Source organism: Nicotiana tabacum, chromosome 1 (genome assembly GCF_000715075.1).
Source record: "Nicotiana tabacum cultivar K326 chromosome 1, ASM71507v2, whole genome shotgun sequence".
NCBI lineage: Eukaryota > Viridiplantae > Streptophyta > Magnoliopsida > Solanales > Solanaceae > Nicotiana > Nicotiana tabacum.
This window is the reverse complement of record NC_134080.1, coordinates 142,985,226-143,012,658: the sequence shown is the minus strand read 5'-3', so window position 1 is coordinate 143,012,658 and position 27,433 is coordinate 142,985,226. Positions and strand designations below refer to the sequence as shown.

Genomic DNA, 27,433 nt, shown 5'->3' with positions numbered 1-27,433 from the left:
GCTCCCATTTACCTGATTTACACACAGAAGGGAATCACATTTTGCTTCGGTTACTTCCGCTCCTAGGCCTTTGGCCAATTCTAGACCTGCAATCATAGTCTCATACTCGACTTCATTCTTAGTCAGCCTTGCGGTTTTTATTGACTGCCTAATCATGCTTCCCGTAGGCGGCTTTAGAACTTTGCTGAGCCCGGACCCTTTCAAATTCGAGGCACCATTAGTGAATAAGGTCCAAACCCCCGAAGATGTGCCCATTTTTAGCAGGAGTTCTTTCTCTACCTCGGGCACGAGGGCTAGAGTAAAGTCGACCACAAAATCCGTTACAATTTGGGATTTGATAGCCGTTCGGGGTTGGTACTCGATATAACACCCCCGAGCTCGATGGCCCATTTGGCCAGTTGGCCCAATAATTCGGGCTCATGCAATATGCCTCGAAGAGGATATGTCGTTAAAACACAAATATGATGCCATTGAAAGTGAGGTTTTAATTTTTGAGATGCGCTTATCAATGCAAGAGCCAATTTGTCCCCTCGGAAGGACTGAGGAACGGTAGACTGAGTTTCAATAGGAAATCATGTACCGGACCGAATGGTCCGAGGAGCCGCGCCCGCACGGGCAGATCTCACAACAATGAAACCATATGTGTTCATGCCAAGCAATAAAAGGGTATCTTTTAGCATCTCATTCTCCAAACAAGGAAATCGTAGTGCACTCTCGGCAGGAACCCTTCCACCGAATACATTCTGAAATACTCGGGGACTTAGCGTCAACAATTTGGCACCCGCACGACTCCAGGGTCGGAACTCCGGGCTCATAAAACTCCTGCAAGGTAACTCCGAGCTACATCCGGGCAACATGCCCCTTGGTTTGATTACTGCCTCGTTTTAGCTTGCATTTCATCGTTAAACTTCACATTCCTAGCATAACTTGCCCTAAACAACTAGCTCGAGAATAGATCACGTATTTTTAGAATCTCATTTACAAATTTAATTGTTGTTACCATTTTCACGGTAAACAAAATGCCAATGCAAAGAAGCCTAGAAATTAAACTAGTTAATTCCTATGAAATATAGTAATTAACTAGGGCTAAGGTTTTCTAATGACTAGTAAGATATTTGCCAAATAAAATGAACTTCTAAAACTATGCTAATCAATTTTAAACTAAGCAATGAATATCAAGCAAATGGATACAAGAAGGTAACAAAACACAAAAGAGAAAATAGAACAGTCAAATTTTACCAAAACCCTAAAAATTAAACTTAACTGTCCTAACTTTAGGCAATTGAAATTAAACTTCAAACAACTATGAAATTCATCATGCTTTTAACTGATATGAACAAACATGCAAAACTCAAAAAATAGTAACATACCTAATTACTTGTGATTTAACTAAGACAAACAGGCTAATCGAACATGAAAAAAAGGGCAAGAGACAGAGATAATAAAAAAAATAACAAGATAAAAGGAAGAAGAAGTTACCTCAGATTCATATTTGAACTAGCCAGATATGGATTTGAACGGTTTAAAAGGGGAAAACATGAACTTATACAATCATTAATTGATTGTTCTTAACAAGAACAATCGACTAATGGACGTTTTGGGTTCACATGACCCAACACTGACCAAGAATAGAAAAAAGGAAAATTAGGGTTTTGGGGAGGTTTTAGATCTGAAATTCGAGAAGTTGTGGACTGATTCGAAGAGAGATATGGTGGTATTTGGAAATAGGGGGTGAAGATGGTTATGGGGTGTTAATTTGGTTGATTTTGGACGGGGTCCGCCGCCGTGAGGCAATTTCTGATCAGCAGACCACGACGGAGGCGGTGAAGGGATTTAGGGTGGCTAGGGTTTCGTTTATTTGGGGAGTGAGAGACAGAAATGAGAGAGGTCTATGGAGGGGGGATACTTGGTTCGGACAGTTATATACAAAAAGATCGACCAGTTCCCAGCCGTTGGATCCGTATGGATAAACGACTGGGATTGTTTTGGGGTGAAACAGGGTCGTTTTGGGGTGAGGGTGATGGACCAGTAAGACTAGTCTTGGGCTTGGGGGTTTGGACAGGGTAAAAAGAATTGGGCCACCAGCTTTGATCTCTGGGTGGCCGAATTTTGAAAGAAACAGCCTTTTCCCTTTTTCTTTTCTTTTTTCTTAATTTTAAAAACTGAACTTAATTAATTAAAGCCCAATTTAATCCTGATTATCCTAAATTATAAATTTAATCTAATCATCTATTTGTACTATTACTAATTAATTAATCCTAGATTAATAAAAAGGAATTATTAACCTAAAATTAGAGCTAAAAGCGACATTTTTTATATTTTAGTTTGATAATGCAATTAATTAAATAATTAATCCTAAAAATAGGAACATACGATCTAGTATGCAATGCATGATATATTAATATTTTTGGGACATTTTCATGATTTTTTTAACAAAAAATAAACGTGCAAAAAAAAAAGTAAACAATTAATAAAAATCCTATAAAATTTAAAATAATTTGGACCAGTTATTTTCTTTGATTTTGTAGGAGTAAATCTAATAGGGCAAAAATCACATGCTCACAGCTGCCCCTCTTTGCTCGGAAACACGAATAGTTTTCGGCCAAAGATGAAATGAGCAATTACAAGAGATTTTTGACCGTTTGAAACTCCATGGGAAGCTTTTTTTTTTTTGTGAAAAGTCTGAACGAACCTTGCTTCAGAGGTTGCCTACATATACTTGGCTATAAAGGAATCAAGTCAGTGTAGTTCTGGAAGTTTTGGTAGCTGGGACTACTGAGAAACTATAATTCCACTATTGTTGTTGCTGTTTCTGCTTGCTGAGCTCCTTATTATACCGAATCGAAGGGCCGCGACGGGCACCCGGTGCCTTACTCAAGCGAGTACAAACGTAACATATCTTTCTTATCATACTATCATGAGTAAATGAGCCAGAAAACCCGTCATGAAATAACAAAAATAAAACATAAGGGAATACTCAACATATGAAGACCCAACATGATATACAAATTTATTTATGTGACATACGGGCCTATATAGCCGACATGACCATTTCTAAACTCAAAACATAGGCCGACAAGTCCATACAAGTATCCATACACCTAAAATCTATCTACAAGCCTCTAAGAGTACATAAAATCATAAAGATCGGGACAGTGCCCCCCATACCAATCAATACATATCCAAAGCATACTGACCAAATAGGCAACTCTGGATCAAGTGGAGTGCACCAACACCTCCGCTGAGCTGATAGCCTACTAGGAGGACTGTCAACCTATCAATCGGGACCTGCGGGCATGAAATGCAATGTCCCCAGGCAAAAGGGACGTCAGTACGAATGAAGTACCGAGTATGTAAGGCAGGAAAGCATAAATAAGAACAATAATGTAAAGAGAGATAGAGAAGATACAACCTGTAACATCTGAGTGCCTCTGGGGGCTACTAACATGAAAAGCATAATACATATATATACATAAACTTTTATAACATATACGCCTCTATGGGCATCATTATCATCATATCGTACTTGGCCTCAAAGAGGACTCGGTAAAAACGTACTTGGCCATCATAAGGCTCGGTAGTATCGTACTCGGCCACGTGGAGCTCGGTAAAACCTAACTAATTAGTGGTTGCACAATAGGTGTCGTACCTGGCCGACTATAGCACGGCTCGGTAGAGTAAAATAGATACTATATATAATGCATGCTAGACTCATGGAATCACATTCTAAACCATTTGGAGTGACGACTTAAGAACATTATGGACATCCATACCGTCAATATGAACCTCAGTAGGATTCAAGGATCATATATAGTTGCTTAGAATAATTTTATAACGAAAGAACAACATGGACAACCTTAGTTGCTAGGAGTAGATTCGTTATGAAATAGCATATTCATTTCACTTTAGATCATGCCAAAAGAAAGAAGGAAGTGTCTTAATATACCTTATACCCATTGGGTCCTTAATCCCTTCCAAGCAACTTTTCAAACCAGTCAACTCAATTTATCATAGTATAAGGAGATTCAAAATCAGTGCTGAGCAAAGGCTAAGTCTGTAACTTAAGCTAGTAGCTCATTTACGTAAATCCGGGCAGCATCTCCCCTGTAACAAGGGCCTCCTCCAATACCATATACCAACAACAACAACCAGAGAAATCCATCAACATATACATATCAATAACAAGACACCATATAACAACAACAAGTCACAACTACTTCACGACGAGCGGCAAGCTCCGATTGGAATCCGTACAACCATATCACCCCTTATAGACTTCTTACATTAACTTAAAAATATCATTAGCATGATAATGAATTAGTTCATCAATGATTCTACCCTTATACCATATATTTATAACAAAGGTAACAATCCACAACTCCAACTATCTTCAATTAGAAACTTTATTCACTAGAGGTGAAGTTATAAGTTATTTTAGTCGTATGATAGTCGTGTGTAATGTTTTTAAGTCACGCAAGTTGTGGAACAAAAGTTAGGCAAAAGTCATCACAAGCTGCATTCATAATGTGCGGAAATTTGGGTGAAATGTAGATGCACTTTTCTCACAATATACTTAGAATCAGGGGATTATCTACATATAAAATTTAAGATCTAGGAGTCTAGTTTCTAACACATTAAACCATTCATCAATACAACATAGGAGTAGAGAGATATTCGTATTTTTGCGAGACCACGCAAGCAGCTCCCAATGGGACCCACTTAGGCGGTGGTTGACCTACTTCACTTTATAAACGATTTGGACGCCTATGTTTAACTCCTTTTCAACTCAACTTCGTCTCCAAACTTCTTCTAACCCTTCTAAACAGATTCCACAAGAGTTTGAAGTTATTCCAAAGTGATTACACCATATTTCAACATCAAAACTTAGTTCTAGTGAAGAACCACACCTCTTTGAGGTTGTGTTGTCATTGAGGATTGTTGTGTATGTGTTTTGCTGAAACTCCAAGTTGTTGCTACTGGCTAAGGTGAGTATAACTGCCTACTAATTGTGCTTAAGCTTTCTTGTATGTTGGTTAAGTTGTTAGTATGATAAACTACAAGATAATACTTGGATTAGCTTAAGTCACTTCTATGGTGTTGTATTGCCATTGAGGGTTGTTATAAGCTGAACATAACTTGGATTTCGGCTTGAAGTTACTATAGGAGGTATGTGTATTGTGTTATTGTAGGTTTTTAAGATTATCTTGATGTTTATTAAGTTAAATGGATGGAGTAGACATGAACTAGTGAATAAAGTTACTAATTGAAGATAGTTGGAGTTGAGGATTGTTTCCTTTCTTATAAATATATGGTATAAGGATGGAATCATTGATAAATGACTTTATTATCATGTTAATGATACTATTAAGATAATGTAAGAGCTCTATAAGGGGTGATATGGGTTATACAGATTCCAATCAGAGCTTGTCGCTCGTCGTGAAGTAGTTGTGACTTGTTGTTGTTATATGGTGTCATTTTATTGATATTTATATGTTGATGGATTTCTCTGGTTGTTGTTGTTGGTATATGGTATTGGAGGAGGCCCTTGTTACCAGGGAGATGCTTCCCGAGTTTACGTAAATGAGCTACTAGCTTATGTTATAGACTTAGCTTTGCTCATCACTGAATTTGAATCTCCTTATGCTATGATAGATTGAGTTGACTTGTTTGAAGAGTTGCTTGGAAGGTATTAAGAACTCAACAGGTTTAAGATATGTTAAGGCACTTCCTTCTTTCTTTTGGCATGATCTAAAGTGAAATAAATACACTATTTCATAACGGGTCTACTCCTAACAACCAAGGTTGTAATGTTGTTCTTTCCTTATAAAGTTATTCTAAGCAAGTGTATATGATCGTTGAATCCTACTGAGGTTCATATTGAGGGTATGAATATCCATAATGTTAATCGAAGTTGCAACGACCTTAAGTCACTCCGAAAGGTGTAGAACACGATTCCATGAGTCCGACATGCATTATATATGGTGTCTATTTTACTCTACCGAGTCGCGCTATAGTCGGTCGGGTACGACACCTATTGTGCAACCACTAATATAGGTTGTATCTCATCAGTAGCCCCCAGAGGCACTCAGATGTTATAGGTTGTATCTCATCTATCTCTTTTTACATTATTGTTCTTGTTTATGCATTCCTTCCTTACATACTCGGTACTTTATTCGTACTACAATCCCTTTTGCATGGGGATGCTGTGTTTCATGCCCGCAGGTCCCGATAGACAGGTTGACATTCCTCATATAGGCTATCAGCTCAACAGAAGGTGTTGGTGCACTCCACTTGCTCTAGAGTTTCCTATTTGGTCAGTATGATTTGGGACATGTATTGATTGGTATGGCGGGGCCCTGTCACGACCTTTATGATATTATGTACTCTTAGAGACTTGTAGACAGATGTCAGGTGTATGGATACTTGTATTGCCTTGTCGGCTTATCTTTTGAGTTTACAAATGGTCATGTCAGCCTTATAGGCCTTTATGTCACATGTATAAGTTTGTATATCATGTTGGGTCTTCATATGTTGAGTATTTCCTTATGTTTTATTCTTTTTATCTCATGACGGATTTTTTGGTTCATTTATCCATGATAGTATGATAATAAAGATATATTACTTTGGTACTCAGTTGAGTAAGGCACCGAGTGCCCGTTGCGGCCCTCCGATTTAGGTCATGATAGAAAACCCCTCTATTTTGCTTTCAAAGAAATGAAAGAGGATCACTATCCTCCAAAACAAGGTATGGATTTGACGGTGGGTCACATCGCTTGCAAACGACGATGATGACCAGGTCTAAGGGACCCAACATGAAAGGATAAGTGTAAATACTTAAGAAACCCTCCATATGGGTGGTTATTAATTCCTTAAGTGAAGGCACCACCACATGCTTATTGGCGTAGTTGCAGTCCTCCTTGACCTGGTCAAGAATATCTTCAGTGATCGAACATATGTATCTCGAGACCGGTTCACGCCGAGCTGGTACCGAGGAATATTTTTCGATCTTGAAATCAGTAGTGGTCCTGCATCCCCCAGGAACAAATTCATCAGGGTAGGGCTCTGCCGCAACCCCATCGTCGCGGGGCCGTGATGAAGAGGCGGCCTCCTTTTGTGGGACAGTCTTAGAGGTTTTCACCATTTTTAGAGCAAAGATGAAGAAGAAGAAGTTGAGAAGGTGAGCGGTTTGCAGAAAGTTCAAGAAATTTGGGTTTATAGGTTGGACAGTGAAGAGATTCTTGAAGAACAAAGGTGGAAGACGCTTTGGACATAAAGTTTTAACAAATTAAAATTGTGGTATTTATAGGCTGCTAACGGCGATTCAAAACCTGTAATGGCCGACAAGTAACTGACGCACATTTAATGACTTGGTAACTAGACCGACGGGACGTTTCAGTGGTCGTTCGTCCCTTACGTCATGGTCTATCGAAGCAGCATTCAAGGTCTATATCATTTCTCGTCGTCTTCTCTCTGGAAAAAAAAAGGGGATTATCTGTATACGCTCGAAATCAGGTTCACCTATTGTATGGCCAATTGAGACGGAAGCGTGATAGGACAAAGTTCGATCTCGAGTTATATCTAACCGAGGTGCGAGATTGCATCATTGGGCTCGTGACCTCGGGACCGTACAGAATCGAGACCAAAATGATCGAAGGAAAATTGTCAAACCGAATAACAGAGGGCCGAAATATCCGTGACGGTTGGAAATCATGGCGGAAATCTCAGCATGTATCAAGGAGAGGCAGAGTAATTAGCATATCATAAGATTTTTTTACCTTATATAGAATTGTACCAAGAGTAGGACACACCTAGCTAGTATATAAATGGGGGTCTGATCTTTAGTAATACACATTGAAATACACAATACAATGTAATTTACTGTTATTTCTAGGTATCATCACCTTGTTATTCTGTTCTTACATCAGAAGAGACATTTCTTGGCTCGAGGTTGATCGAAATCTAAGGCCAAGGCTATTCAATTTGTGTGGTTTGCATTTTTTTTCTTATCGTTAATTTCTATATTAATCTGTCTTCTTAATTTGTGCCAAGTTATATCGCATATCCTTAAAACCGCGTATAAATTCAATTTTATCCGTTTTTGAGGGTAAACAAAAGTAGAGATATACTTTTAATGGTGTATATAAGGTCTTTTAAGGAAAATCGTACAAACTTGGTTTAAAGCGGACAATATCATATCAAGTTAAAAGCATACTTGGATTAACTGAGCCCAACATAAACTTTAATTTTCTTCTAAGCAGGATGTTTGATCAATTTGTTCATCATCTCGATTGAGAAGTTTTACAATAATATATATTTGATGAACATGGAAGCTGTTTCAAAATGTGTTTTTTGCATGAGAATGAGATACTCATATCACGTTTTTTAGCCATTAATCTTGGAATCTTTTGATTGTACTGTGCAAATTTGGAGACAAGGTCAATTATAACAGTTTCCAGTTAATTAAAAAATAATATATATATATACTAGTTAGCTGTTTCTTACCGTGGGCTGCTGCATTACCAAGCCTATATCCTCAAACGAAGAGTAACATTAACAATGTTAAAGTACTTTTAGACCAACCAGATGGTTTTTTTTAAAAAAAAAATAAACCAATCACCCACATTTTCATCCCATGTGGTGTTGGGAGGTTTTGCTGGACCCCTACCATGTCTATTATATAATCACAAAAAAAAGGTTACACTGATCCTATTTGGAAGAGTGTGGTATGGGAGATGCCTCCCGGGGGTCTCTAAAGCTTAATACTGATGGAAGTTTTAACAAACAAAATGGGAAAGCAGGGATTGGAGGGATTCACAGATATGAAGAGGGAAGCTTTTGTGAGGTCCACACCTCACCAACCAAAAGAAGAAGATTAAAAAATTGGACAAAATAGGCTACTTGAATGCATATGGGCGGCTGAAGATTTCAATTTGCAATTTGCAATGCAATAAGTCAAATTTGTGTTGCTAAGTGGTTGGCAAATTTGCCTATAAATAAAGATGATTCCCTCTCAGTTAAGACACACCAAATAAGAGAGAAACAATAGAAGTTAGAGAGAGTAATCCACAGATTGTTGTCTGTGAGATAACTAGTGAGTGGTAGTAATATTGTAGTGAGGTGTTTTATATAAAGAGTGTTATTTCTTTCAAAGTTGTAGTAGTCTCTTGACACTACTGAGTTGTAATATTATAGTGGTAATATTGCTACACTCGGATATTGTATTTTATCCCGCTAAAATATTTGGTGTCATTGTTACTCTCTTGTGTTATTATTATTTGTTGTGGATATTATTCCTGGGCGGTATTATTTATTTTATCCCAACAACGTGGTATCAGAGCCATGGCAAATAATGGTCCGCTATCTTTTCAATATCCCCGTCTGACAAAAGATAATTATGAGAAATAGTGTCTACATATGAAAGCCATCCTTGGCTCTCAGGATGTATGGGTAATCGTAGACAGGGGGTATACAAAACCCGATAATGAGGAAGCTCTGCCCCAAAATGAAAAAGAGGTATTGGCAAAGACAAGGAAGAAGGATCAACAAGCCCTCACGCTCATCCACCAATGTTTGGATGATGCCATGTTTGAGAAGGTGGCAGATGCTACCACCTCAAAGGAAGCTTGGGAGATTTTACAAAATTCTCTTCAAGGAGTTGACAAGGTGAAAAAGGTAAAACTTCAAACTCTAAGGGCTGATTTTGAAGTTTTAAAAATGAAAGAATCCGAATGCATCTCGGATTATTTTTCAAAAGTGAAGGCTTTTGTAAATCAACTAAGAAGATACGGAGAGGACATAGAAGATGTCTGTGTGGTAGAAAAGATCTTTCGCACTTTAATACCTAAATTTGATTTTGTGGTGTGTGCTATTGAGGAATCTAAAGATTTAGACTCTATGATGGTGGAGCAATTGGAAGGTTCTTTACAGGCCCACGAAGAAAAGATCAAAAGGAGACAAGAAGTGCTATCGGAGCAACTTCTTAAAACTCAGGCATCCTTCAAGGATTATGGAGGTGAAACAAGCTATCGAGGAAACAGACGAGGACGAGGCTGAGGTCGAGGAGGTCATGGAAGAGGAAGAAGTAATGGTAACAACTTCAACAATGAAGTTAAAATCCACCAAATATTCTGAGGTCGTGGTTGTAGACAAAGAGGAGGAAGAGGACGTGGATACTACCATGAAAATAATGGACAAAGGTATGACAAATCAAAAATTGAATGTTATAATTGTCATAAATTTGGCCATTACTCTTGGGAATGTCGTAGCAATGTTGAAGAAAAGGCTAACCTTGTTGACGACAAGAAAGAAGAAAATGAGTCAACGTTGTTGATGGCACTCAAGGAAAAAGACAGAGATGATTGCAGCTCGTGGTATTTGGACAATGGTGCAAGCAATCATATGTGTGGATGCAAAGAGAAGTTTGTGGAGATCAATAAAACAGTGAGAGGTAATGTGTCCTTTGGAGATATCTCAAAGGTTCAAATCGAAGGGATAGGTACGATTCTGATCTCCTATAAAGATGGTAGTCACAAGTTAATTCAAGATGTTTATTATGTGCCAAAATTAAAAAGTAATATTTTAAGTTCGGGCCAACTTCTTGAAAAGGAATATGACATCCACATGAAAAATATGCATCTTTGGCTTAGAGATTCAAGTGGAATTCTAATTGCTAAAGTGCATATGGCAAAGAATATATTGTTTTCTCTAAATCTTAAAATAATTGATTTAAAGTGTTTGAAGGATAATGTGCAAGATGAATCATGGTGTTGGCACATGTGATTTGGGCACTTAAATTTTGAAGCGCTCAAATCAATGGGAGAAAAGAACATGGTGCATGGGATACCATCAATTAACCATCCCAATCAATTGTGTGAAGCTTGTCTTCTTGGAAAGCATGCAAGGAGGAGTTTTCCAAAGGAGGCCATTTCAAGATCAACCAACCTGCTCCAGCTTGTCCACACTGATGTGTGTGGACCAATCAATCCACATTCTTTTGGTAAAAGAAAATACTTTCTGCTTTTCATTGACGACTTTAGTAGAAATACTTAGGTTTATTTCTTGAACCAAAAATCTGAAGCTTTTGCTGCTTTTAAAAATTTCAAAGTACTTGTAGAGAAAGAAAGTGGCTATGAAATTAAAGCTCTAAGGTCCGATAGAGGAGGGGAATTCACCTCAAACGAATTTAATAACTTCTGTCAACTTCATGGAATTCGTCGCCCTCTAACGGTACCTTATTCACCTCAACAAAATGGTGTTGTAGAGAGAAAGAATTGAACGATTCTTAATATGGCTAGATGTATGTTGAAAGCTAAAAGTATGCCTAAGGAATTTTGGGCCAAAGCTATTTCTTGTGCAGTTTATTTGAATAACAGTTCTCCAACAAGAAATGTTAGAGATCAAACCCCTCAAGAAGCATGGAGTGGAAGAAAGCCAAGTATCAAGCACTTAAGAATCTTTGGGAGCATAGCCTATGCTCATGTGCCACATCAAGGGAGAGCAAAGCTTGACGATCGAAGTGTCAAGCACGTGTTTGTTGGCTATGATACGAGTTCAAAAGGCTACAAGCTATACAACCCAAGCAGCGGTAAGGTGGTGGTAAGTCGTGATGTTGAATTTGATGAAGAACTGGCATGGAATTGGGAAGCTGAGGAAGAAACTTCATATGATTTTCTTCCATACTTTGGTGATGAAGAAGAACCGGAGACCGTAGAACCTGTGCAGGACACAACTCAACCTTCTTCTACAACAAATGTTGCATCTCCCTCTTCTCAAGAAAGTTCAAATGAACAGCCGCAAAGGACAAGGAGCATTCAAGAGATCTATGATGACACTGAAGAAGTTACTAATTTTGATTTTTTATATTGTCTCTTTGCTGACAGTGAACCAATGAACTTTGATGAAGCTGTTACAGACAAAAGGTGGAGATAAGCCATGGAGGAGGAGATCAAGTCAATAGAAAAGAACAACACTTGGGAGTTAACAACTCTTCCCAAGGGTCATCGAGCAATTGGAGTGAAATGGGTATACAAAATAAAGAAGAATGCTGATGGAGATGTGGAGAAATACAAGGCATGACTTGTGGCTAAAGGATACAAGTAAAGGCAAGGCATTGACTATGAATAAGTCTATGCACCTGTTGCCCGCATGGACACGATTCGTTTGTTGATCTCTTTGGCGGCACAAATGAAGTGGAAGATACATCAACTAGATGTCAAGTCAGCCTTCTTGAATAGCTATCTTGAAGAAGAAGTCTATGTTGAACAACCATTGGGCTTCGTGGTCAAAAACCATGAAGATAAAGTGTTGCGGTTGAAGAAAGCTTTATATGGATTAAAGCAAGCCCCACGAGCATGGAATAGTTGCATCGACAAGTATTTTCAAGACAATGGCTTTACTCGTTGTCTCCATGAATATGCTCTTTACTTTAAAGTTCATACTAATGGAGATATCTTACTTGTTTGTCTTTATGTTAATGATCTTATTTTCACGGGTAATAACCCAAGTTTGTTTGAAGCTTTCAAGAAAGATATGTCCTGTGAGTTCGAGATGACAGATGTAGGGCTCATGTCATACTACTTGGGCCTAGAAGTGAAACAGATGGAGGATGGAATTTTTATTTCTCAAGAAAGCTATACAAAGGAGATATTGAAGAATTTCAACATGCTCGATTGCAACCCCGTGAACACACCAATGGAAAGTGGGACAAAATTGTCCAAGTTTGATAAAGGAGAAAAAGTGGATCCCATATTCTTTAAAAGTCTTGTGGGAAGTTTGAGGTACTTGACTTGTACCAGGCCAGATATACTCTTTGCAGTTGGAGTAGTTAGCCGGTTCATGGAGGCTCCTACCTCTACTCACTTGAAGGTCACTAGAAGAATTCTTCGCTACCTAAAAGGTACGATTGACTTTGGGCTATTTTATTCTTCTTCTACTGATTTCAGTCTTATGGGATTTTGTGATAGTGATTATGCGGGAGATATTGATGATAGAAAAAGTACAACTGGTTTTGTATTTTTCTTGGGTGATTCTATTATTTCTTAAACTTCAAAGAAACAGTCCATTATTACTCTCTCGACTTGTGAAGCCGAATATATAGCAGCAACATCATGTACCTGTCGTGCTATTTGGCTAAGGAGATTATTGAAGGAGCTCAATTTGCCACAAATTGATGCTACAGAGATTTGTATTGATAACAAATCAGCGCAGGCACTCGCAAAGAATCCAGTGTATCATGATCGAAGCAAGCATATAGATACAAGGTATCACTTCATCAGAGAATGCATTGCGAAGAAGGAAGTTGAGCTCAAATATGTAAAGTCTCATGATCAAGTTGCAGATATCTTCACAAAACCTCTCAAGTTTGAAGATTTTCAGAGATTGAGAACAAGACTTGGACTGAAGAAGAAAAATCAAAATTAAGGGAGAGATTTGTGAGGTCCACACGTCACCAAACAAAAGAAGAAGATTAAAAAATTGGACAAAATAGGCTGCTTGAATGCATATGGGCGGCTGAAGATTTCAATTTGCAATTTGCAATGCAATAAGTCAAATTTGTGTTGCTAAGTGGTCGGCAAATTTGCCTATAAATAGAGATGATTCCCTCTCAGTTAAGACACACCAAATAAGAGAGAAACAATAGAAGTTAGAGAGAGTAATCCACAGATTGTTGTCTGTGAGATAACTAGTGAGTGGTAGTAATATTGTAGTGAGGTGTTTTATATAAAGAGTGTTATTTCTTTCAAAGTTGTAGTAGTCTCTTGACACTACTGGGTTGTAATATTATAGTGATAATATTGCTACACTCGGATATTGTATTTTATCCCGCTAAAATATTTGGTGTCATTGTTACTCTCTTGTGTTATTATTATTTGCTGTGGATATTATTCCTGGGCGGGATTATTTATTTTATCCCAACAGCTTTGTCATGGCTTTTTGGATGCCTATCATCTGTAATAGCATCAGTGAAGCAGAATTGAAAGCCATCAAGTATGTGTGTGAATGATGCAAAAACAAAGGAATATCGAACTTCATTGTGGAAACTGACTCGAGGATGATCTATGACATACTACAGACCAAAAATCTAAGCAACAACAAGCTGAAACAAGAGGCCGAGAAATTAATGGAGATTCTGGACACCTGCAGGGCACCTGTTATCTATTGCCTTCGTGAAGCAAATTAAGTGGCAGATTGGTTCACTAAAGAGGCCACCAGAGCTAACGAAGGTATCACATATACGGATTTTAGACAGGTACCAAAAGCGGCCAAGGGCCTTTCTTCATGGATATGTGGCAGGTCCCTTCTTTTAGAATTACATATGAAAAATCTAATTTTTTTCTAAGTTAACTCTGTGTATAGTGAGAGGAAATGGTCTAATATGTATTTTTGCGCATAGACTCTTCCTCTCCTTAGGTAGAAAGGTATCCCGAGGTGAGGTTTATGTCCCCAACCAGATGCTTTAGTTAGCAATAATCATCAGTTCACGAAATAAATTTAGAAACTGGCTGTTTTACTGTCCTAGCAAAAAAGTTACTAATAAGTCAAAAAAGATCACCTATTATACAACAAAACATCCCAACCTCCACCCTCTCTATACTTTGTCAAAATGTATGCAATATATGTATATATTAATTTATTTATTTTTTTTGTATGTGGCTCTGTCCTTTTAGTGAACGGTTGGGCGGAGTTTAATTGCAATTCAATTAAGAAAATGAAAGATAATTACTTAGAGTTCTTTCTATTCTTCTTTCTTTATTTCCGCTAAATGTCGACTTTTCTAGAAGAAATAAACACAAGGGGTGGAGAGTATTCCATAAGCAAGGCCAAACGCAGAAGAGGAAAAGAAACAAAGGGAATATAATCCAGAAAAAGGTAAAGGAAAAAATAAAAAATTTCAGGAAAGCGCATCGAAAATCATCCTTTTAATGGATAGATTTAATTCGAATGTCTCAACTCTCAGGGACCCTTTTAAGAACAAAATCTTTCTTTTCCTCTTTAGCCAAATATATATTCATGAGAGACAGTATAAATGCAGCAATAAAGAGTCTTAACATGACAGATATAATAATCCCCACGGAAATATATGTGCAACTGTGTTGTCCTCACAAATCAGCAACTAGAAAATGACACTGCACTGCAAAGCTCTTTTACAGTCTAGCTCGCACTCCAACCCTGGCTAATAGCAATAATACTACTATTCTTTATTACCACACTTAACCCTTCATTTCTTTAAATTTACAAACTGCTCTCCTATTGCCTTTTCTCTCAACTTCAACAGGAAATTCACACGGAACCAATAAATCAATCCATTTAAGACAAAGATATAGGAAAACAAAGGAAATTCTCACAGAAATTAAGTCTAGGAAATTAACCACAAATGTCATGCTTGTGTAAAATTTCATTTTGGGCTGTCATGTTGTTGATGATGATCCCCATCCTAGTCGAAGTTCGAGATCAATCTCTTCTTCAATGGTTGAATCCCTCTTGCTGCTACCATAATCATGATTGTTATCATTACTAGTGTTAGATGTTGAAGGTTCACTTATGTTAAATGATGTGTTGATTGGGGAAGGCCCATTTATTGGGAAGCTTAAAGATGGAGGAGGAGGGCAGGGAGACATCAAATTATTTGTGGGGAAGGGAGAGATAGATAGAAAAGTAGATGGTGAATTATTATTCATACAAGATTTTGTTAATGTGGGATTGAAGACAGGACCATTAGGGTTAGGCAAGAAGTATAGAAGACAAAGTCCACCATTTGTAACAAATTCTTGAGTTGGAATAAGGAGGGTTGAATTAGCATTGGGGGAAGAAGTGTGGTTGCTATTTGAAGCTAGTGGTGGAGCTTGGTGGAGCCTAGCACGGTCGCGGCGGTGCACATTCATGTGTCCACCTAGGGCTTGGGCTGACCGAAATTCTCTCCGACAAAATGTGCAAGTATATGACCTTGGTGGCCAAGTGGTGCCCATAGCATTGCCTGTGTCTTCCTCAAATGCTCTTACTTCCCACGAGTCGTCGTCATCTTGAACTGTTATACGGGTTGATTGTTTAGTGTTCCACATCCAATAACCAGCGACAGAGCTAGGGTCTAATGGTGGTTATAGTGGTGACTGTTGTTGTTTTTGCACTTCTTGGGATAGAATCCCAAGTTCAGCAGCCATGTTACCAAATAATATTTAAAATATAGTGATAGAGTTATGATATGGAACAAATGATGATAAGGTGTTAAATAGAGGATGGGCTCAAGAGTGGGGAAAATAGAGACAAAAGTTCCTAGCTACACTGAATATATCTACAAGGTTTCCTAGTATAGAGTTGGAATTTAGTACTTAAGACAAAGATTGACAATATAAAAAATTTGTGCAGTTGATTAGTGACTAATTCTTTGTAGAAAACTTAGGCTTTAACGCCCTTATATTTTTCAGGCATTCATGTCTATATCCACCTGGAAATATTTTCTCTGCTTCTGGAAGGAATAAGTTCCCACCAAACGATAAAAGAAGGGAAGTTGATAGCAATATGAACATCCAAAGAAGCTATGCACACAAGTATTGGCAATCTTCCATTAGCATTTGTCATGGACTGAGATCTGTACACATTTATGATGTGACTTGGTCTTGATTATTGGGACAAGAAACATAAGGGTTTGAGAAACAACTCACCTTGCTATGTTTGTGTACTGCCATTTAACTGTCATAATTAACTTCATTCTGGCTTTTACCAATTTTGCACTAAACAATTAATATTAGTCAATTTCCTTATCAAACAAAGACAGACAACCAAAAATGAAATAAGGGAGAAAAAAAAAGAAAAAAAACGGAGGCAGACAACATTTCTCCTTCTCTTGTTTCGCTACACTTCTTGAATTAATTATTTCAAACTGTCAGTTACTGGGCAAGTTAGAGGTATAAATTCCTTATAAAGGTGTCGCTATTGTTATTAATTGCAGAGGAAGATATCTCATTAAGGCTCAATCCTTTACATTAATTAAAGGTCAAATTAAAATCAGATGTCTGATCATCTTAATTAGTATGTGTAACGTGCAAAAATGAGGGCCATCAGATTACGAAATTTTGCATGACTGGATAAGGCTAAGATCTGGGTTCTTTTCAACCCTGCAGGTGTATAATACAGTGTGTTTAACCAAAAAGAAAAAGATTTTGTGGTCAAATGAAATAAAAGAATAATTTGGATTTTCTAACAATCAATTTTACTTCACTTTTCTAAATATAGAGGAATAACAATAATAGAAAATAAAACTGAGAATAAGGAAATAGAATTCTTAGTGATGATTGTCGTTTTCTTCGTATATGAATGAATTGGATCTCCCAATAGCAGAGAAAATAAGAATATTGACAATTGATATTATAAGTTTGAAGTTTTGTCGATGGGGATACTAGATATGAAAAGAAGATTGATATAATGGTATAATTCATAACCGCTTACCCTACTTAGTTCTTCTGCCAGTTACTAGTATTTATTACATTAAATCTCATTACGTGGATGATTTGTAACAGTTAAAGTAATAATAGCCAATCACGCACGATTAGGGATTTCGCCGATTTCTTTCCATATTTGTGGCTACTAATGATCTTTCCATCTTTGCGACTTCCAATAACCGTAATTATCGGCTCCATACCTACTTTCTGTTTTTAGCTAACATGCACGATATCTTCATAGACGATCTCGTAAGTGTTATTCATATCTTCTCTGCACATCATTCTTCTTTATTAATTCGACTCCCATGCCACATGTCATTATAATATTGGTCCACGTTGTGAGTTTATTTTTTACCGATACAGATAGTCACCCCACATTCTGAATAGTCTCAACTGAATATTCGGAAAGTCGGGAGATTATTCATAGAAGGAATGTTTTGTCCCTCTTCCCGAGATCATTATGATGTGCATAAGAAGTGAAGAGACCTATGTCCCTTCCATTTAATGTTCGAGACGCGTGTCTTACAATGATTGGCTCTGCAATTTGCAGCGATTTCTTAAGGTTCATACAGCTTTATGCCACGGCCTGAAATCCCAACCGTGGTGCCGTGATGGAGTCTAACACCGAATGCCAGATAAGCCAACACAATAGATGATACAAAATAGAGAAAAGCAATAAATGTCTGATAACTGGCTAATATCATAACATAAACCACCCCAAGATATGTTGTCATAAGTATATGAGTGTCTAGATCTAGCTAAATACAAGGTTTCAAAAGAAATACAATACTATCCGAAATAAAATGGAAACAATACAGTAGGTATAGGAAAGTTACTCTAGGGCCTGCGAACTGCAAAGGGATGCTGCTCTACCTCAAATCACTAACTGGTATCCGCTAAGTGCCTCTCGAAAGTCCACTGGTACCAATGTCAATATTTGCACAAGAAGTGAGGAAGTGTGGCATGAGTACAACCGACCCAGTATACTCGGTAAGTGTCGAGCCTAATCCCCATGAGGTAGTGATGAAGATAAGACAAGCCACCGACTCATTATTTGTCGCAAATATATATATATATATATATATATATATATATATATATATATATATATATATTATAAGAAATAACAGGATGAGGGCGTATAAAAAGGGTAACAACGGGAACATTAAGAATTACCAAGTATGTGTCTTTCCGAAATAAGCCACGAAAAGGTCAAGTTGAACTCGCAATTCAAGTATCAAGTAAAAGCAATAAAATCATCAAATTGCACGGCATCACCCTTCGTGATTTTACTCTCATTATCACCATATAATACAAATATAATTTTACGGCACCACCCTTCATATTTTTACTCTCAACCTCACCATGTAATATAAAAAAAGAATGTTCACGACATCATCCTTTGTGCTTTTACTCTTATCATCACGTGATAATGATAATAAATCAATTAAGTATATGTCATCACCGTTCATGCTTTAATCCTCACATTCACTCAATCAATGGTAACAATATGCAAATATGGAACGGTATCGTGCTTTTTACTCTTCTTCACGAAACAATAATAATAACCCAAAATATCAAGCAAGGTGGAAGAAAATTTCCACTTCAACAATGGGCTAGAATAAGCAATTTCAACTTCCAACATCACTATAACTTCAAAATAAGCAATAAACATGGAAGCAAACAATTAAATACTAACAATCTAACTAAGACATGGAAGGCATAGTAAATAAAACAACACAGTACAATAAGACAATTTTTACCCGTATGCTTTAACCCATGACAACATATATATACTCGTTACCTTATATATTATGCCGTCCCTCACATAATTCACTTAGCAAATAGACCAATAAGTCTTAATTCTCTCAAGTCAAAATTAACCACGATACATACCTCACTCCTCAATAAAATTAATAATAGATCACGACTTTGCCTTTCAAACAAGCATCCAAACCAACATAAGCTAGCCAATTATCGATCAAACAATTCAAATAAGATTTACAACCTACTCACAAATAAAAAAGGTTCAATTTTGATTATTTTTAAAAATTCAACAAACGTCAATCCCGACTTGCTTGGTCAAAATCTGAAATTCGGACCAAATCCCAATTCCCATTTACCCCGAGCCTTGTTATGTAATTCGTTTTGAAATCGACTTTTATTCGAGGTCTAAATCTCAGTTTCACAAAATTTCTAAATTCTACCCAATATCACTAATTTCTACTATGGAATTCACAGAATTGATGTTAAAATTAATGGAAAATTAACTGAAATTGATTGAATAGTAGTTAAAGTTGCTTAAAAATAAATTTGGGAAGAAAATCCTCTTCAAAAATCATCTCTATAGTTTTTAGGGTTAAAAATTAACGTAAAATGAGCTAAGTCCCGACATTCCCATATTTTATCCAGCAACATGTATCACAATTATGAACTCTTGTTCGCAATAGCAAATTCCGTGTTTGCGAAGCACTTCGCAAAACGAAAACGACACTCGGTGCCTGACTATAATTACCTTTTTTATTAGGGAGTAGAAACATTACCTTTTTAATGTCCAATCCTCTTGAACTCGAGTTCTAGCGTTTCTTTTCTCAAAAATGGTGCCTCAATCGAATAGCTAATAATTTGAAGGATTTACCCATGTTAATAAGGTTTTGGAGAATTGTAATTAACTTAGGATAATCGTTAGAGCTTACCTTGGATGATGGAGGGACCTTGGGGAAGTTAGGTTCTTGAGAGCTCCCCTTTCTAAAGTAGGTTTTCGTGTTTGGGGTGTGAGGGAAGGAGGTAGGGTTTTTAAATAAGTGAACACTTCCCAAAATTGAGAAGAAAAATAAAAATACCTCGGGTAAACCTCGCCGGCATGAGGCATCTCAGGGGCGTTAAAATAACATTGCAAGGCACCGTAAGAGGTGCCAAAACTACAATGTCTTGCACTGATTGAGACACTGGGGACGATGCCCTGGGCAGTGCCTTGCACTGTCTGGAATGCTGAGGTTACAATTCCTTGCACTGTCAGGGGTGCTGATATTAATGCTCGGAACAGTGCCTTTCACTGTCTATGGCCCTGAGTTTTCATGGCCTTGTACTATCTATTGCCATAAGACGAACCTCCCATAAACTTAGTCGAATCGATCGAATTTTATGCACCTCACTCTCTGTCTTGATTCTAAAATAATTGTTTCGACCTATATTGATCTTGATAGGGCTTTACATGTCTAAAAGGTCACATTAATACTCAGTTAATGCATCCACAACTAATTTAGATTTACGGGGTGTTACATTATCTCCCCCAAAGTATCATTCGTCCTCGAATGATTGTTCTGATTGTAACTACGACTTGCTTTAGACCTATATTGATCTCGATAGGACTTTACATGTCTAAGCTGGCATGAATATCTAAGTACTGGACTAACATGAATGTTCTAACATGAGATCTGAATACAGGAAACTTGAATGTTATAACATGACACGTGTGAGCATGTGATTTTTGCCCTATATGAAATACTCCTACAGAATCCAAGAAAATAGAATTTTTTAAATTATTTGTATTTTTCTGTGCATGTTTGATCTTATTTATATCATGAAAAAATACAAAAATATCATGCATTGTATTTAGGTTTGTTTTTTACATTTTTAGGTTTAATTAATTATTTATTTGCTTTATTAAAAATGAAAATCACAAAAAATGTCCCATATTGACATTTTTTCCTTTATTTTGAGAATTATTAATTTTTTCACCTTTAAGTTAGGATTAGTTGATTTTTATAATTTTTGAAATTAGGTAACTAGTTTAATTCTACTTTTTAGATTAATTTGGGATTTCCCTTTAATTAAAAAAAAGAAGAGATTAAATAATAATAAAAGAAAGAGAGAAAAATGATTTGAAGGTTCTAATACATAGTTTTGGGATGAAAATCAATTTGTTCCCCAGTTCCCTGGCCCAAAACCCATTCAAAACCGCCCCTGACCCAAACCCAATCCCTTCCATACCCGGTCAGACCCCTCATCTCCAAAACGATGCAGTTGTGTGACAAAACTACATCGTTTCATTTACCCTCCCCCATTAAACGACCCAAACCCCTTCAGTTCCCTTTAATCTAGTTTTAAACCTAAAAACATTAGATCCCCGTTCTTCTCTGGAATCACCGCCCACCTCCGCCATCTCTCCGCAGCCCGAAAATCGTCTCACAGCGGCGGAGCAGCTCCAATAGCCCCCAAATTTTGACCATCCAACCTCCATCATCCCCCCATTCATGTCCCGCTATTGGTTTCCCAAAAAGATCACCCGTTTTCTCCGAATTTGAAATGTAAGAAATGAAAATTCGAACTTTTCACTTTTGTTCGATTTTTCTTGACTTAGCCCTTAATTCATAGCAAAGCCCCGTGAATTCCCCAGTTTCTTCAACAAAATGATTCCGTTTGATATCAAGAATACCCTATCTCATGGTTTTGGCTAGATTTTGGGCAATTGGTTTTAAACGTTTCAATTTCTTTGAGCCTCTGTCTCGCCTTGTCTGAGGCATATGGTGAAAATTGTTGTATGAAGCACTAGCCATGTACGAATGTCCGGCTAGTATTCACATAACAATTCCCACCATTGGCAGAGTTTCGTTGGTTCATCGGAGTTCAAAGGGAGTCATTATTACCTTTGTTGAAGTTTATTAAAGCTCTTGTCAATCTAATTGGTATAGTTCTCATCCCTTCTCTTCACATTCATCTACTGGACCCTTTTTTTCTTTTCTTTTCTGTCCAAAAGTAATTAGGATTGTTTAGGGCATAATAGACATCAGTGTTTAATAGCTCGTTAGTTAGTTCTAATTATTTTCTTAATGTTTTTCTTAAAAGAGAGATGGATCAATAGCTTTTGTTTAAAAATATTGTTCTATTGTTCTGCATAAGGTTGTTTGATATTGGGTTTGAAACCCAAACTTGGTATGAAAAGCCCAAGAATTACTGGGCTTAAAGTTTAAATGACCCAGGTCCAGTACCACTGGTTTTAAACCAATAGAACAGTGAAAAAAATAAAAAGAAAAGAAGGGTAAAAAAAAAGGGCTGCTAGGGTTTGAAATTGGATAAGTTTTAAAGGAAGCTTCTAGAAAGCTGACAAGGATCCTATTAGAGATAAAGGAGGGGGAATATTCTTTGGGGTAGGGGTGCAAGTGGTTTAAAATTAAAAGTTAAAGGGTGCATTTGAGTAAAAGAAGACAGGGATGGTGCCCTAAATATCCTTTATAAAAAGATCCTTTTCCAATCATTAGGGCACAAAAAAAGGGTGAAAAAACACAAACGGCTGAAACCAGCTCTTTTCCCAAAAAAAAAAAGATTCTGAAGAAAACTTTTGAGCTTCTTTCTATTTTTTGGGGTTTTGCTGAGAGTTTTTCAGAGATTGGAACAACGTTTTTGGGGCTTGATTCACTGTTTGTTTGCTATGTTTGAGCTAGAAAACTGCAGGCTGCTTTGTTTCTTAGGCTATTTTCCATTTGCTAGGTATTTTTTCTGAACTTTCTTATATGCTTGTTTGAGTTGCCTTGAATGAAATGTTGATTTCTTAAATCTTTGAGCTTAAATGAAGCTGGTTTGTTTATCCTTGCCATGTTCTTTGGAATTCCAGCCTTGTTAGAAGCTTTAAACCTGTTTAGTTTGGGATTCTGTTCATGTGTTTTTTTTTAATTGGTGTAATGGTTGGAGTAAGAATACAATAGAAATGGTCTATAGATATTGTGTGTTTGATTGAAACATGCCACATTCTTCTTTTTCTTTCTTTCAAGAACATTATTGTGCATACTTGTGAGTAGGTATTATCTTTTGGTTTTAAACTGTAGAAACAAGAATTTTTTTTTACTATACATGGGCTGTATAGGAAGCATGTAGATTTGTCTTTGAATTTGAAGAATGGAAAGTTATTTACTATTGATCACTTGGCTGAAGTTTGCAGATCTGACCAATATTTGGATAGATTGGTAGGCTATAAAGCTGAGGAAAGAGTTTAAAGTTTGCTGGAAAAGGCTTTGAAAGCTGAAGATTTAATTAGACCATGTATAAGTTTAATCTATCATTTGATTTCATATACGTTAGAAAGTCACCGATTTCCTTTTGTACATTAGTTTTGTTATTTAAGTACCATAAGTCTGATTATTTGTATAAGGAATCTTGAATCCATTTATTGTATTGGATTTGTTTGAAGTTAGCCATCAGCCCCGTAAAGGTTACTAGCTGAATGTTTGAGGGTAATTTTTATATACAGTATAAAGCCTGAATATTAAGATTTTTTTTTTTTTTTTTTTTTGTTTTAAAAAGGCAAAGATTGTAAATGTTAGCTTTTAATAGTTCCTTTCTGTCGTATCTATGTTTTTGGCATGCTGATTCATTACCATTGGTATGGCCATTTGTGTAAAGGGTTTCTTTGTATAGCAATCTATTGTTTTGGGCTTGGCTGAAATTAGTCATCAGCCCATTAAGGATTCCCAGTAGATCATTCAAGTGTTTAAAAAATGGTATCATATATCTGGCCCATTTTCCTATAGTTAGAATTCATGATTTTATATCCTAACTCAATTCACTCGTTTTGAGTTCTAACTTGGTTGTATTTATTTTCTTAAGTTTTAGTTTTGCTAATTTATTTATGATGAAATGAAGTATACAATTGCCAAGCCCCTTTTATTATTAAAGTTATTGGGCTCAAGCTAGGCCCAACAGAAGAAGCGGGTGGATTTGAAGTCCTAATACTTCTGAGAATCCAAGACATTTCTGTCTTGGACTCATTTCACTAACTTTCGCAAGTAAGGGGTTTTCGAATCAACTCTAGGTTAAAACGAATGAGTTTTAGTTTGCTGGACGTTTTATTTATTGAGGTGTGCCATTTACCATCAAACTTCATAAGGCCCTTATACTAATACCATCTAGTATAGAAAACACTTTGAATACTCCCTAGTATGCTTTAGGCACGCGATTAAAATTATTAGAACTACGGGTACGGTTTCGGTGACGTAATTGTGATAACTAATTTTAAATTAGATTAAAATAGGAGCATCTTTAGCTTGCTTTTAAAATATATAACCTTTTTTTCTAAATAATTTGAGGTGTGCCATATTTTAAACTTATAATACATGACCCTCACAAAATTAGATCGAGAGCTAATCTTTTTTTTTTAAAATAACTTGAGGTGTTCCATACACAAATAAAAATCCTATAATCTATGGTCCTCACATAAATACAAAATTAGTATAGAAAATGTCCCGAACTTCCGTAGTTTGTTTTAAGTGCGTTAATTAAATAATTTTCATAGCTACGGGTACGGTTCCCGTGACGTAGTCGTGACGTATAATTACTTAAATCCGGGGGTATATTTATGTGACCCGATAACAATTTAATCTTTAATAAATTAAACATGTTGTAGATCATGGGTTCGGTTCCCGTGACATGATTCGTGATATATAACAATAATTAATTAAAAGCGTTTTAAAAGGTTAAAAATGCACAATAAGTATAAAAATGTAATTAATTAGATAATTAGGCCAATCTTAATAGTTTAAGCGACCGTGCTCGAACCACGGAACTCGGGAATCCCTAACACCTTCTCCCCGATTAACAGAATTCCTTATCTAGAATTTTTGGTTCGCAGACTTATAAAGTAAAGTCGAAATTTCTTCGATTCGGGATTTTAAAATAAACCGGTGACTTGGGACACCAATTAAACTATTCCAAGTGGCGAATCTAATAATTTAAATTAAATAATCTCATTTCGAATAATGTCACTTAAATTGGAAAAACTCCTTCATGTACCCCTCTGGGTGTAAAAAGGAGGTGTGACAGCTCTGGCGACTCTGCTGGGGAACAAAACCCAGAACTTCGGTTCAGCGTTCAAGAATTCGATCTTAGAATAACTGTTATAATTGGATTTTATTTATTATCTGATTTTTATTACATGTTTGGGCCTAATGTGCTAAATGTCGCTTTTTACCGCTTTGATATTATTTGAACTGTATATAAACTGTTACGAAACCCTTCTATTCTCATCTTCGGGGATATGCATGCTGGCGTGACTCCTCTTTCTGTTAGTGTCATACCTTGAATTAGAAAGAGGCTCGGACAAGTTACAAAGCCGGATGGCCTTTTGGTTCCCGGTATGTAGCCCCCCTCGGCTCGAGTTGTCCGCTCGGGTACACCAAGTCTAGAACAATATACCCAGGTTTTTAAACTTAGAATAACTCAGCCTCATGCCATATCCCTAGTAGGAACGCTTGTTTGCATCATCTTCATTTGACTTTGGGGACTCAACACAGGGGTTGGGTCCGTCTTGGACAGGTGGACCCCAGAATCAAAAGACCATCCTGATGCATTTTTACGTGCTACTTTTGTGCAATTATTTGCTTCGGTTTGCATGTTGACCGGTTGCTAGAATAGGGTGGAATTTGAAAAAATAAAATTGAGGTATGAAAGAGATAATTACCCGCCTTTGAAAAAAAACCTGTTGTCCAAAGTATACCGAAACTCTGGTGAAATTGTGAAAAAAATGGTTTTAAAATATTTTATTATGTCAAAATCGACCGAACTACGCAAGTTTGATTCTCACCGGATGTGGGATACGTAGGCAACCCTCACCGGGTCCAACGCCATTTTTCCAAAAAATAACCCAAAAAATGAAATGTTGTTATAAATAAAATTATGTAATGTCGTTCTTGTCTAAATAGCCCAAAATGTCCCAAAAAAGACTCTGGAAGGCTGTTTTTGAAAGAATAACCACTTATTGCCCATTTTCAAATTTTTGGCTACCTAGTAAGCACAACCTTAAAATTTTCTTTTTCAAAGTGCTGAAGGGTCGTATTTTCAAAAGTAGCCGTGCTATTTAAATTTTTTGCAAAATTGACCTCTTTTATGAAATTCACCTTGTTTTAAACCAATCACCTTAATTTAAATGCGCAGAATGAGCATGAGTCAAAACTTGCCAATCAAGGTCATGACCAAGATTCCTTTGGAACTATATATGCGGTGGAAAGATCTGGGTGAATCAGGACGAGATGTGTCAACCTTTACTTGGGGGGTCTCACTGGGTTATTGAAGATCAGTCCTCGAGGAGACATAATAAAAGCACTTGTTACGTTTTGGGATCCAGCTCACAACGTGTTTTATTTCTCGAAATTTGAACTCACACCCACTTTGGAAGAGATAGTCGGCTATGTTGGGAGTCCGAAGCTTTGAGACATAAATACCTGGTTGCCCCAAAAGCTGTTACTCCGCACAAGTTTCTAGATTTGCTAAAGATAAGCAGGGGGTCCAATACCCAGATTTGGCAGTTGGGTTTTCCACTCCACAGTTCATATACCAGCGATGCAGACACATAGGGGGGTTCAACAATCAAGAAAGCAAAATCTGCAGCAAAGGGAATCGACTAAAATGGGAAGAACATAGATGTTTCGCTTTCATGGTGGTATTTTTGGGTCTTCTAGTGTTTCGCATGAAAGATGGGAATATCGACGTACGGATAGCCGGGGTTGTCAACACTTTGCTTGCTCAGGCCAAAAGCACCCTCGCACCCATGATAGTGTCTGAAATATTCTGATCTCTCACGGCCTGCAAAGCCGGAGCAGACTTTTTTGAAGGGTGCAACTTGTTGCTACAATTGTGGATGATTGAGCATCTATGTCATCGTCCCCAGTACATGAACTATGGGTCGACGGCGGAAAGCTGCATAGAGGAGTTTTATGCAATGGTCGACGGGTTCAACATGCCATAAGGAGTCGCAGAATGGATATTTTGCCTCCGCTTCGTCACTGAAAATCAAATAGAATGGACGTTGGGTTGGCTTCCTATTGATGAAATCATAAACATGCCAGCCACCGGTCCCCACTTCCTCCTGATGGGTCTCAGAAGTATCCAGCCTTATGCCCCATACCGGGTTTTGAGATAGCTAGGGAGATGTCAAATAGTGCCAAAGGATGAAGACCTTAGCCTTCATGTGGTCGAGATCCGTGCTGATGGCTAGTTTTACGAAAAAG

General features: G+C 37.2%; 1 long non-coding RNA gene and 1 pseudogene across 1 annotated transcript; one reads left to right on the top strand and one right to left on the bottom strand.

Moving 5' to 3' along the window:
* Window positions 1-15,026: 15,026 nt before the first annotated feature.
* Window positions 15,027-16,470, bottom strand: LOC107770652 (uncharacterized; annotated as a pseudogene).
* Window positions 16,471-22,671: 6,201 nt separating this feature from the next.
* Window positions 22,672-23,677, top strand: LOC107770653 (uncharacterized). Its single transcript, XR_001644662.2, has 2 exons — window positions 22,672-22,925; window positions 23,367-23,677. It is a non-coding gene; the product is annotated as an uncharacterized LOC107770653 (long non-coding RNA).
* Window positions 23,678-27,433: the final 3,756 nt, after the last annotated feature.